This window comes from Macaca mulatta, chromosome 15 (genome assembly GCF_049350105.2).
Source record: "Macaca mulatta isolate MMU2019108-1 chromosome 15, T2T-MMU8v2.0, whole genome shotgun sequence".
Lineage (NCBI taxonomy): Eukaryota > Metazoa > Chordata > Mammalia > Primates > Cercopithecidae > Macaca > Macaca mulatta.
This window is the reverse complement of record NC_133420.1, coordinates 96451538-96464564: the sequence shown is the minus strand read 5'-3', so window position 1 is coordinate 96464564 and position 13027 is coordinate 96451538. Positions and strand designations below refer to the sequence as shown.

The window sequence follows — 13027 nt, the reverse complement described above, 5'->3', positions numbered from 1 at the left end:
TGGTGCCTGAAAATAGTATGAAATCCCTGGCAGGACTAACTGGGAAAAGTCAACAACTGGTCCATGCAATCGTGACCAAATGTCCGGGGGATTTATTGGTAAGAAAGTTTTAAAAATATTAGAAAGAAAGGGTTATCATTTTGCTTTACTGATTATTTTAATTACATGTTCTTGTAGTTTCCTGGGCAAAGAAATCCTGCAAAATGCTTGGACAGGGCTTACATAGCTCCAAGTCGATTCAAAACTATTCATTTGGATTTAGTAGGTTAAAATTAACAAGGAGTATATAGATCCTTATGAAAGTATGAAACAAAATTACCCTTGAATAAAAGAGTAAAAATAAATACAGTCATCTGTTGGTATACATGGGGGACTGGTTCCAGGAATCCCCTTGGATACCCAAATCCTTGGATGCTCAAATCCCTTATATAAAATAGTGTGCTATTTACATATGACACATGCACATCCTCCTGAATACCTTAAGCAGTCTCTAGATTACTTATAATACCTAGTACAATGTAAGTGCTATGTAAATAGTTGTTGTACTACATTGTTTAGGGAATAATGACAAGAAAAAAGTGTCCATACATTTTCAGTACAGATACAACCACTCATCTTTTTTCCAAATATTTTGTTCCACAGTTGGTTGTATCCATGACGTAGAACCCACAGAAACAGCACAGGAATATGAAGGACCTATTGTATCTACTACTTCTTGTATACTTACTATATGCTATGCCTGTTTAGTACTGTGTAGGAATTACCTTTTTAACTTGTGATGACAATTATTATTTTCTCCATTTTGTAGATAAGGAGGCTGAGAGTCAGAGATGAGATTTTTAAAATTATCTAAGTTGAATCCTATACTATCAGCCACTCTCTCAACTTCAATTCTAAATTATTATTTGTTCTATTCAGACTAGAGTAATACTGGCCACATTTAGACTTATTATTCACTCCAGCTTTTTATAATTGTCTTCAAATATGAAGGTTTCGATTATCCCACAATTGGTTCCTCAAGTGATATCAGTTATTATTTACTAATTCTTCTTTATTTTTTGAGCACATCAGTGGCTGCTCTGAATTGCAATGCCTGTTATTATTGCATGCCTTATATTCCTATGTTCTGTGTCCTACTTCCACAGACATCACTCCTTCCTGCCCTCATTTTATTCCATCTATAGTCAACTCACTAGACAGCCCAAAGCCACATGTGGCTGAAGCTTGTGCTCAGTGTCATGTGCTTCATCATCACTGTTGGCTGCCACAGGTTGCCGACCCCCATAGACTGCATCTAGTATCCGAATCTTCCAATATCCAAACTATGGACTGACAGGTAGACTGAGCAGCTCCTGGGCAGTAACAGAAAGAGGAAGCTGCACAGACTTTTGCAGGACATCGCATCTCCTACTCCAGCTTTTATCAGAGAAGAGAATGTCCAAAGCATCTCAGCAACTACAGAAGACATCCTCTTATGGCCTTTTCAGCTTGGACTTAAATCTTATTCAGATACTTAGCACTTTCATTATGGCAGGAAAATTCTGCAGTGATAGCTCCTCCTAAGACAGAACTCTACATCTGTGCAGTGAAACTTGCTTGCACGCAGAGGGTTGCCTGTGTTTAAATAATGCAGAATTAATACTTACGAGCACATTCTGTTTAGTCTTCTGGAAGAAGACGGATAAACTTATTACCAACCTTTTAACCACCCTTCTACCAGTTCTATAACTATTTTCCTTTCTAATTAGGGAATATTCAAAACATGTGATCATGCTTAGTTTATCTCCTCACAACTAACCCTGCTTTAGACCTGGGCGTGATCACTCAGCTCTAGACCCTTAAACACTCTTTCATTCATTCACCAATGTGCAAGCACTGCCAGGTGCTGAGAATACAAAGATGAATAGAGCAGGACTGTCTGGGAGGAGGAATAGGCATTAACAAAGAAGTACAATCATGTGCTACAGTGGCAATAATAGAATTATGTGAGGGCGCATAGTGTGAGCAGAAGGAAAAAGAGCCTACTTTACCACGGGGTCTGGAAAGATTTCATTGAGGTGACCTGGGTACTGGGAATTGAAAAGTGAGTCAATATTGTGCCATTTAAATGATGGAAGATGCAGGAGCTCCGGGAAGTATGGACAAAGGCATCTAAGAATGATAGAGCCAGTTGCATACGGGAGGCAGTAAATTGCATCAGGAGCATGGTATGAGTATTAGAGGTAGAAGCGGGGCATGGTTAAGACATGAACATGGCTAGAGCAAAACCTGGAGAAACTGGCAGATGCTTGATCATAAATAGTCTTTTGTGCAAGACTTGGCTTGATTCTTCAGCAAAGAAGAATCATCGGAAAATTTTAAATAGAAGGATTATTTCATAGGATTATGTCATAGTTGCATTTCAGCAACATCATACTAGTGGCATGGATTGGAGGGCCACAACATCAAGGGTAACAGAACCTAGAAATCCTAACCAGTGTCAGTCCCCTCTCCCTTCCTCCTTCCAATCAGAACTTCAGTTTTATTGAGTATTTACCCTCCTCTATGTGGTTAACCATCCACAGATCCAGAGAGGGGATCTTGATTGGTCTAGGGCAATCAAAAGTGGTTCTATTCCTCTTGCCAATGATGGGTTTAGGCTTGGGCATGTGATACAATTTTCTTCATGAGTCTACTGAGAAAGACTACTTGGGAAAGATTTCCTCCCTCCTAAAGAGACACACAGAAAAGATCCCTCCTATTTCCTGAATGTGGTTAAATTTGGATGTGATGCTCAAAGTAATTGGCTAAAACAGTCAAAGGTAATGTGACTTTATAGATTAAAACACCATAAAGTTGCATTACCTTTGACTGTTTTAGCCAATTTGAGTAGGGATTTTTCCTATTCCGAGTCAAAGGTATCTTAACTGGTACAAGCAGGAAGAGTAGTTGCAAAACTTTTGCAATATTCCAGGAAAGAAACAATAAGAATGAGAACTGGGGACTTTCTGTGGGACAGGAGAAGTGAAAAGATTGCAGAAATGCTGAGACCATTGAATCTAAGGGATTTAGACTTGAAAGGAGAATAAAAAGTATAGATTGACTCCTAGGTTCCTGGTTTGAGTGCTGGTTATAATGCATTCTGGTTTTGCCTCAAGCCAGAAGAGAACGCTTGCCTTGCTATCTAGCAGAGGGGTCCTAGAAATTGCTTACACCGATCTTTGAATCCTGGAGCTAGATTTTATTGCTGATGTTGCTGCTGCTGCTGTTGCTGCTATATTCACTACTGCCTGAGGAACCTATTGCAATGATTTCTTCTAGGTCCTCATATCATTCATTAGCACAACAAACAGTGCACACTTCATTTGTGCCATGTGCTTCCTATAGTGGAATTTCCTTATTTCTGTTGAGGCAGGAGAAAGCACTGCAGCACTTACTTGACGCTCATGCGCATGTACCCTTGAAGTGTAAGGGAGTTAATACCCAGTGAGGGAATATTTTGACCAATGGGAGACGGCAGCTAATGAATACATCATTCCCCATTTCTCCCCTTAGAGGAACTATTTGAGGATGAAGTGGCTTCATATTGCCCCTTTGAAGATGTCCTATGACACAAAGCAATCAGTTTTTCATAAAGCTGTGGCCAGCTCAGTAATGTACTGCTTTCTACTTGCTCTCCCTCCTTTCTCCTACTCCTGTTTTCCTGAGATTAATACTCCCTGATAAAGTGCCAGCCCAGAAGCCTTTGCCTCATGCTCTGCAATTTAGGGAATCTAGACTGAGAAATTGGTGGTAGTTACAGGAATATCAACATGTTTATTGAGATGTCCCTGTGACTCTGTCTTTTCTGGGTTTCCGGAACTTCTCAATTCTAAACCTAAGCCACCACTCTGAGGTTAAAGTGGACATGCCAATACTACAGACTCAGGAAATTAAGTGAAAAGGGAATTTAGGCAGAAGCTCTAAATTCATCAGAATTTTTCTGGTTCAGTGCCAGAAAAGACCAGGGTCTAGTACAGTTGGCCCTCAGTATCTGTGAGTTCTGCATCCAAAGATTCAACCAATAAATCAAAAATATTAAAAACAAAACACCCCATAAAATAACAATATAACAATTTAAAAATACAAATAAAAATACAATATAAAAATTATTCATATAGCATTTACACTGCATTAGATATTAATCTAGAGATTATTTAAAGCATACAGGAGGATGTGCATAGATTATATGAAAATGTCATGCCATTTTATACAAGAAATTTGAGAACCCACAAATTTTAATTTGGGGGGTATGTGTATGTCCTGAAACCAACCTCCCACAGATACCAAGGGATGAAAATACAATATTTTGAAGAGCTTATTGGTTGGTTGCTTCATCCAATTTAACTGCTTTTTAATGATCTTATCCTCTTTATTTACTTATATTCTTAGCCTGTAAGCAGACATTAAAACAAAGTCATCTGTTTTAGATATTACTATGTCATACAGAGCCTTCTATATAAGCCTTTGGAAAGTCAGTAGTTGCCCCAAATTGGCCCTTCATGGCACTGTCTTAGAGGAAGAGTGAAAGGGTTGGAAGTTCAACTCTAGGAACTTTCTAAAATGCTTTGTGTTCAGTGGCTAGGCAATCCATCAGGCAGAAGTTAATTTCAATGAAATTCTGTAAGTGAAGTATTAATCCATCAAGCTCCTCTTTTTCTAACCCCCTCCCATGCACAGCTGGTGCACTGAGAATATCACCTTATCCACCTGTCCCTAACTTAATGAGTTTGCAAAGGTAATATATAGTGCCATTTACCGAATATCTCTGGTTCTCCTTATGGGCAGATGTAGATGTGCATTTCCCTGCTTTGTTGAAATTAGGAGTGACCATATGACTTGCTTTGGCCAATGTAATGTGGTTAGAAGTAACACTGGCCACTTTCAGGTGGAAGATTTAAGAACTAGCTGTGTGATTTGCTAGGTCCTCCTTTTCTCTACAACAGGAAATAGTAATGCTTCTCATGGAGGCTGTTCCATCAGCCTGGGTCCTGGAGTGAGAATGATACAAAGTAGAGAAATAAAGCTCTGTTGGATTAAGCCACTGACATTTAGGAGTTGATTGTTACAGCAGTACAGCCCTGACTCACAAGCCTGGGTAAGCTGTATCTTTGAGGGTCGGATGATTTCTGATTCTCATTCCCCAGTCCCGTGTGCAGCATTCCAGAGCTGTGCTGAGACTCTCCAAGAAGTTGCTTACTAAATTTTTACAGCCACCATGTGGTTAAGTGTGCTTACCACAATTTAAAATTAACTTCAAAAAGATCAAGGTCACATGTCGCCATCTTGAAAGGGGCAGAGATGTGCTTTGAGCACAAATATCTTGGTTAGAAAGCCACCTATTGCATTGTACCCTAAAGCCCTCAGCTTCCTTTTCCCCAATTACTCTAAAAATCAGTCTGTGACCAATACTTATTCATAGTCTTCTTGGCTCTCCTGGGGAGCTGTACTTTGCTTTCATACCAAATGAAAGCATTTCCTTTTGCTGACTCTGGCATCTTTCTCCAGTAACTTTTCAGGAAGTAAGTCTACTCAAGCTCAAGATTCTGGCACAGATATACTCCTGCTTCACTCACAGGCAGAAGATCTGTTAAGTGGGTCCCCTTTGGGCTTTAGGGACCAAAGACATCAGTTAAACCTAGACTCATTTTCTATCACTTTCTCTTTGCCTTTATTACAGGGAATTAGTCTCAGAAATGAGTTACTGTGATATCTAACTTAATGAAACTAGTCTCTATACTATGCTGCATTGAATAGCATCTACCTCCCCAAAATTCATGTCTATCCAGAACCTGTGAATGTGACCTTATTTGGAAATAGGGTCTTTACAGATGTAATCAAGTTAAGATAAGGTTATAATGAATTAGGGTGGGCCCTAAATCCCATATGGCTGGTGTCACTATGAAAGGAGAGAAATTTACACAGAAACACATACTGGGAGAATGCCATGTAACAACAGAGGCAGCAATTGGAACGATGCATCTATAAGCCAAGGAGCACGAAGGACTGCCAGCAACCAGCAGAAGCCAGGAAGAGGTAAGGAAGGATCCTCCCCTAGAGCCGTCAGAGGGAGCACCGCCCTGCAGACATCTTGTTTCAGACTTCTAGCCTCCAGAACAATGAGAGAACAAATTTCAGTTGCACTTAGCTACTAACTTCGTGGTAATTTGTTATGGCAGCCCGGGAAAACTGAATCACACTTCAAAGCCCAAGCTATAGAAAAGCATACATATATATGCAGATACTGTTTTTCACCATCACATCCTGCTCCCCTCACATTCCAAAACTCACATAGCGAAATGTCAGTTTATCAACCTAGAGCATAAAACAAATGACTTTCTGTCACCCCTAAAATCATCCTGCAGTACAGACTTTGCATACAGACAGACCTGAGTTTGCATGTAGCTCTGCCACGTAGCAGTTGTTTATGCTAAAGCAAGTTAGTTAACTTTCTGTAGCTCCAATCCCTTTATCTATACTATTAGCCTAACAATATGTATTGCATTTGTTTCTTGTACAGCACACAGGGTGTTTGCCATTCTTTGGTGCCTCTCAGCATGAGAACTCCTTTCCTATGTTTGGGGAGTGCCCCACATTCCAAGGCAGCACCAGCCTCTTGCTAGGGAAGTGAAGGTGTCAGCTAAAGCACAAGCATGACCCAGGCTCTGCCAGGAAGATGTGCTTTGCATGGGAGCTCAGAGTGTGAAGATGTAGGGACTACACGGAATCCACTATGGTGAGGTCATATGGTGGCATCCGTAGTTACCTCCAGATCCCAGAGAATCAGAGGGAATGTTCTTAGGACAATATTCAAGATTGGTATTTAGTGAAAGCTGTGTACATTGCAGTATCTATGTCTGGCTGCACTGCTGTCTTTCTGAGATCAATTCTGCAACATGATTTTGAAAATTATTCCAGATATGTAGCTTCTAAGACTCATTATCTGAAGTTCCTGTAACCTTTAAGGAAATCCTTTTACTGTATTAATTTCTGATGCTGGCAACTAAGAACCTTGACTAACACAAAGATTAAATTATATAGGATATGTGAAGCCCCTAGCAGAAATCATAAGTAATTTCTTTTTCTTTCTACTCCCACCCGCAGGCTCTGAACAAGGATTCTGCCACCACAGGGTTAATATCTATGCTGGTCAAGAAGTAGAGAGTCAGTAGAAATGGAAGGAAGCAAGTACTCACAGATAGCACTATGTGGCAGATCTAGGCTGTAGCCTTTATTCTGGTCAGTGATGAAAGTCAGGCCTCATTAGTGTGTGCAGTGTTTTAAAGTGAGGGAGAATTTCAGAACAGGACTAGAAATGGACTCAAAGGCCTTTGACCAAACTGATGATAAGCACACACCAAAGAAAACTCATATCAGAAGAACTAAAGCTCAGGCTCTGCAATCTGAATATCAGCTGATGGTCTGAACAGGTTGCTTTCCATGTTTGTTGTTATTTATGTTTTCTTTTAAGCTTTCAAATCCCTAAATCCCTTCTGCCTAAGCCAAACTCACATTTGGATGCACTAAGCAGCTGTTGCAACTGGGGATTCTCTCCTCTGTGAAAACACTGATTTAAAAAAATAATAAGCTCTCAGCTCCTGCTCACTCTCACAAGTTTCCAGCAACTGGTGCCCTGACAAATGAAGTGTCAAAACATTTCCAAATTAAAACCCCACAGCTCACACAGCCCCATACCCTCAGCAGGCTGGACTTTCCCTGCTTGTGCCCAGTGCACACTTGAAGAAACTAAAAATAGCCAGATGGCAATTAACAGAAACTCCAAGAAGGGGAGATGGGTTGGATTCTAGTGGGGTCAGTTTCCTGGAAGGATTCCAAATGGAGTTCTCAGCCAGCAGTGTGCTCTGGCCAAGAAAGGATTTTCATTAAAACTGCATGGAGGAGGCAGAATGAAAAATCAAGATGTGGAAGCTTTAAAGTAATAGCAGAGGTGGAAACCCATGACCATCAATAATAATAATCCTTGCTAATACAGAGTTCATATACACTGTATCATCTTGAACTTGTAAAAGTTCTAGAAAATAGCTACTACTCTTATCATTTTCCTACTTTTATAGATAAGGAAGCCAAAGCCCAGAGACTGTAGACAACCTGCCCAAGATCTCAAGACAAACAGGACAAAGGTCTATGACAGGTATATGGTAAGTGGTCAAGCAGGAGTTTCAACTCAGCTCTCTGGTTCCAGAACTCATGAATGTAACCATCGTGCAAGGCAACCTCATTGTATTCACAGGGATGTTTAAGTAACCAAAATGTTTTTATCCCATCCTTAGGTTGGAGAAACAAAAATCTCCCTTAGCAATTTTAGCCAGCCTTCCCATGGGCAATGCCTTTCAGGGATTATGTGTGCAGGCTCCAAAGTTAGACTAAGTAGGTCTTATTCTGGCCTTTTTATTTCTGGTTGTATAAAATCAGGTAAATTATCAACCTTCCTGGGCCTTTATTCTCTCATCTCTAAAAGAGCAATAATATTAGTATTTATCTCATAAAGTTGTGATGAAGATTAAAAGAAATGGTGTGTGGAAAGCCCTTAGCATGGTGCTTGCCCATACTAAGCTGCTCAATAAATAATAGCCATTGTTATTGATCATTCTAAAACCCTGTGCTTTTAGGCAGTCAATTTCAATGCCCTTTTAAATAGTCAATTTCAATGAGAAAGAATGCAAGGATTTAGTAAAAAAGGAGCATCCTCCACAGACTCCCAGGCATTATTCCAGAATTCTCTTCAGTATGATGTAAGCAAACAAAAAAAGGACTAAAAAAGATGGAGTGAGGGGTCCCAACCATCCTGGTTTGTTTGGAACCAGGGGATTCCTGGGAAACTAAAGTAGGGTCAGTTTTCTCCTTCAATTTTCAGAAGGGAGGAAATATTTACTCCCAGGAGAGGGCAGTAATGGAATTAAGAGTGGTCATTCCCCCTCCCTCTTTTTTCCCCTTAGCAGGAATGACTCACCTTGATGATGACACTGGGAAATAGGATGGAGCAAGCATAGCCCATGCACTTGGGAGGGGTCGGCCTGCCCACTCCCAACCAAGTGTGTGTCCTTGAGTTTCCCATGTGAGAACCTTATGGGGCAGGCTCTGCACTTGTTTGGGAGACCAGTTATTTGGCATGCAAGTGAGTGGAAAAGTTTGGTTTGGGAGCAGAAGATTTAGGAAACTGCATTTGGCCATAGGTCTGAACCCTGTTCTGCAAACAGCAACAATAACGTTGATACTGTGATTTCTTCCTGACATCTGTGTCTATTTCTAAATTGGTTCAGAACTCAAAGAAGAAAAGGGATATAATTAATTATCAACCATGTGATTAATTATCACCTTCATAACCCCTAACAGATGGATGCCTATTTCATTTCATTGGCAGAGGAACCTATTTCAGGAAGGCAGGGAAAGGGTATTTTGTAAAATCAAATGAAGTTAGAGCTGGGAGTGACCTTAAAGATAATCTAGTCCAATATCTTCATTGTTATAGATGAAAATATACAAAAATGAAATGGCCAAGTGATACAATCCATGTGAAAAGTCTGTGAAAGACTTTTATAATGTAAGTTATTAGTGTCATTAGTAATTTAGGGAGTGGTTTTTAAAGTTGTAACCAGAATTTAAAATAGATCATAGATAACATAGAAAATAGATTACAGATTAAAACTAAAACTAAGTCCCTATACAGAGAGAGAATATTTCCTAAATAAAACTAATGGCTCCAGGAAACATGCTCAAACCATGAAGAAGAAACCAGCAGTTCAGAGTTAAATTTTATTTTAATTGGAAAAAACCTACCTTAGGTTGACAAGATGCTTACTCACAACCTTGAAGACCAGATAAGCTCAAAAATGAACTAGTTTTTCTCCTTTGTCTTCATCCTGCCCATCTATCCTAGCAGATCCTCTTCATTGGGAATGTTTACTTCATAATTGTTAACCAGGCATGTCCCACTGGCAAAGTAAGGTTGTTTGCTGGGCACCTCAAGACATACGACATATAAGACTCTTTGGCTAAACCCCGCCATTTCTGGTCTCACCTTTGCCTCTTACCCATTACTTTCACCCATCAGAGCACATAGAAGTGGCTTTTAGATAGTGTCCAGTCCTGGGTGGGTTGGAGGAGGCCCACTTCACCCTCTCTCTCTCTCTCTTTCTCACTGAATACAGCTGTAACACCTGGACAGAATGCCTCGAGCAACTATTTTAGGCCTTCGAAGAGTTAAGAATGTCAGGCAGATTAGGAAATGTATTAGTCCATTCTCACGCTGCTAATAAAGACATACCTGAGACTGGGTAATTTATAAAGAAAAGAGGTTTAATTGACTCACAATTCAACATGGCTAGGGAGGCCTTAGGAAATTTGTAATCATGGCAGAAGGGGAAGCAAACACATCCTTCTTCACATGATGGCAGGAAGGAGAAGTGCCAAGCAAAAGGGGAAAAGCCTTTTATAAAACTATCACATCTCATGAGAATTCACTCATTATCCCAAGAACAGCATGAGGGTAACCAACCCATGATTAAATTACCTCCCACCAGGTCCCTCCCAGGACATGTGGGGATTATGGGAACTACAATTCAAGATGAGATTTGGGTGGGGACACAGAGCCAAACCATATCAGGAGATAAGACTGGGATTTGAAATACTACCCAACCAACAGTGAGTTTACTCCTTTTTTCCTCCGGTAAACCCTGGCCTAAAGTCGACACACCAGAAATGGGCACCAGGGTACAAAGAGACCTCCTGAGACACCCTGTAGTTCTGGTTTTAGCAGCGGGAAAGTAAATTCCGTAGAGTCAGGGTGTGAAAATTCTCTGTGTTTCTCTCTTCTCCCCCTCCTCTCTTCCCTCTATTTCCCTCCTTTTCCTCCCTTCTTCCACACTCTTATCCCCAAGAATCTTGTGGTATTACCAACATCAGCCTGAATTAGACAAAACTATAAGGGAAGGAAACCTTCCTCCCCATTCAGTGGAGCTGTCATTCCCAAGGCTGGGCTGACCCCCAGTGCTTTTTTTTCTCTCTCGGTCTCTCTCTGCTTGGCCAATATGCAGCAAAGTCATGGAAGTACATGGCAGAGTAAACTTGTTGGCAAGAGACTGAAAAGTGATCACAGGAAACCAAAAAGTATCACGGAAAGGAAGGAGCTTGGCAAAGCATCTCCATACACTTTCATGTATACATTCCTGGGGTCATCCTCAGCCTGTGCATGCATGGATCTGGTACTAATTAGCATACCAAACTTTGAGAACCCTGCCCAGGTGCCAGGCTGACCACTGGGTGACATACACAGTGGACAGATCCAAATAGCACTGCCAAGGCTTTGAAAAATGAATTGACATATGAAACATAGCCCTCAGAAGATCAACTATGGGGAGGGAACTTGCAGCCCAAATCCAACCAAGAAGAATTGGGAAAACCTCAATTCTTATGGGAAAAGATAATCAGCTGAAACTAACACTGCCATGACATAGAAGTCAGAACAATCTGACAAAGACTTTTAAAACAGCTATTATTAAAAAACTTCCAACCAGCAATCATGAACACCACTAAAACCAATGGAAAATAGAAAGTGTCAGCCAAGACACAGATGACAGAACAAAGTGCCAAATGGAAATTTTGGCATTGAAAAATATGACAACCAAAATAAAAACTTCACTGATGGGCTCAATAGCAGAATGGAGATGACAAAGAATAGAAAGCCATGTGCAAACCAACTTCTAGCTGGGGGCCTATGTATCACTACCTTTCATTCATCTTTTCCTCTGTTTTCATTAAACGTTGTTGTATAACAATACCATACAGTTGTATATACTTGTATGCAGCTGTATAATTGTATTGTATACAACTATAACTACTGTTATGCAACAATAGTTAGTGAAAACAGAGGTAAAGATGCAAGAATATTTAGTGACTCAAACCAGAAACAATTTATGAATTTTCTCAATTCTGTGGGAGGGCTGGGCAGTTTCTCTCCTGGTCTTGCTTGGATTTGTTCATTCTTCTGCAGCCAGCAGGAGGGTTGGTTGGACTGGAAGACCAAAGATGGCCTTGCTCACAGGTCTGGCAGCTGTTGGCTGAGGTGCCTCAGTTCTCCATTTGACCTCTGAACTCTAGCAGGCTAGACTCCTTCACAGTATGGTAATCACTGGGTTCCAAGAAATTGAGAGCAAAAGCTATGAGGCTCCTTAGGGCCTAGGCTCTGGAACTCAAACAACATCACCACTGTCATATTCTATTGGTCAAAGCAGTCACAAAGTCAGCACAGAGATAAGGGGCAAAATATTAGAATGCCTCTTGATGAGAGAAGGAGCTACATGACTAGGTATGTGTGGATACAGGGAGGCATGATTATTGGGATAATTATTTCAATATCCTAGCACAACCTTCCTGGGGAGTAATGCTGCAAAACTCAAAGACCATGGATCTACGATTATTATGTCAGTAGACTAGACTGTGAGGCTTAGAGAAGTTCAGCATTTTGCCTAAGATCACACAGCTAGTTAAGGAGAAAATATGAAACTAGGTCCCATACTGCCGAGTCTTTGGACTAGTACTGTTGCCTCAGAGATAAGCTGTTGAGTGTTTTGAATAGTTTTTCTCTTTAACAGGTAGAAGAACCCTAGACAACAGTTGTATAATGTGCTGGCAACCATTCATCATTCATATCCATTTCATGAGGGAAATAAATGCATGTACTTGTGGAGTCTATGAAAAAACTGAAGTAGAGTGTCTCACGAAGAGCTATTTATTATGTAGCAATAAAGCTCCTAAACTGTTTGATGCACCAAAACAGTATATTCAGTCTCTAGAGTTCCTGACACTCAAAGGTTAATAATTTTAGTGAGATAAATTCACATAACATCAAATTAGCCATTATTTTAAAGTGTACAGTACGGTGTCATTTAATACATTCATTACATTGGGTGACCATTACCTTTATCTGGTTATAAGATATTTTTATCACCCCCAAAGGAAACTCTGTCCCCATTAAGCAGTCGCTTCCTAT

General features: G+C 40.4%; 1 protein-coding gene across 1 annotated transcript in view; it reads right to left on the bottom strand.

Annotated features, from left to right (window-relative positions):
* LOC100424819 (histone-arginine methyltransferase CARM1-like) overlaps positions 1 to 13027 on the bottom strand; it is a 255681-nt gene that overhangs the window by 92665 nt on the left and 149989 nt on the right.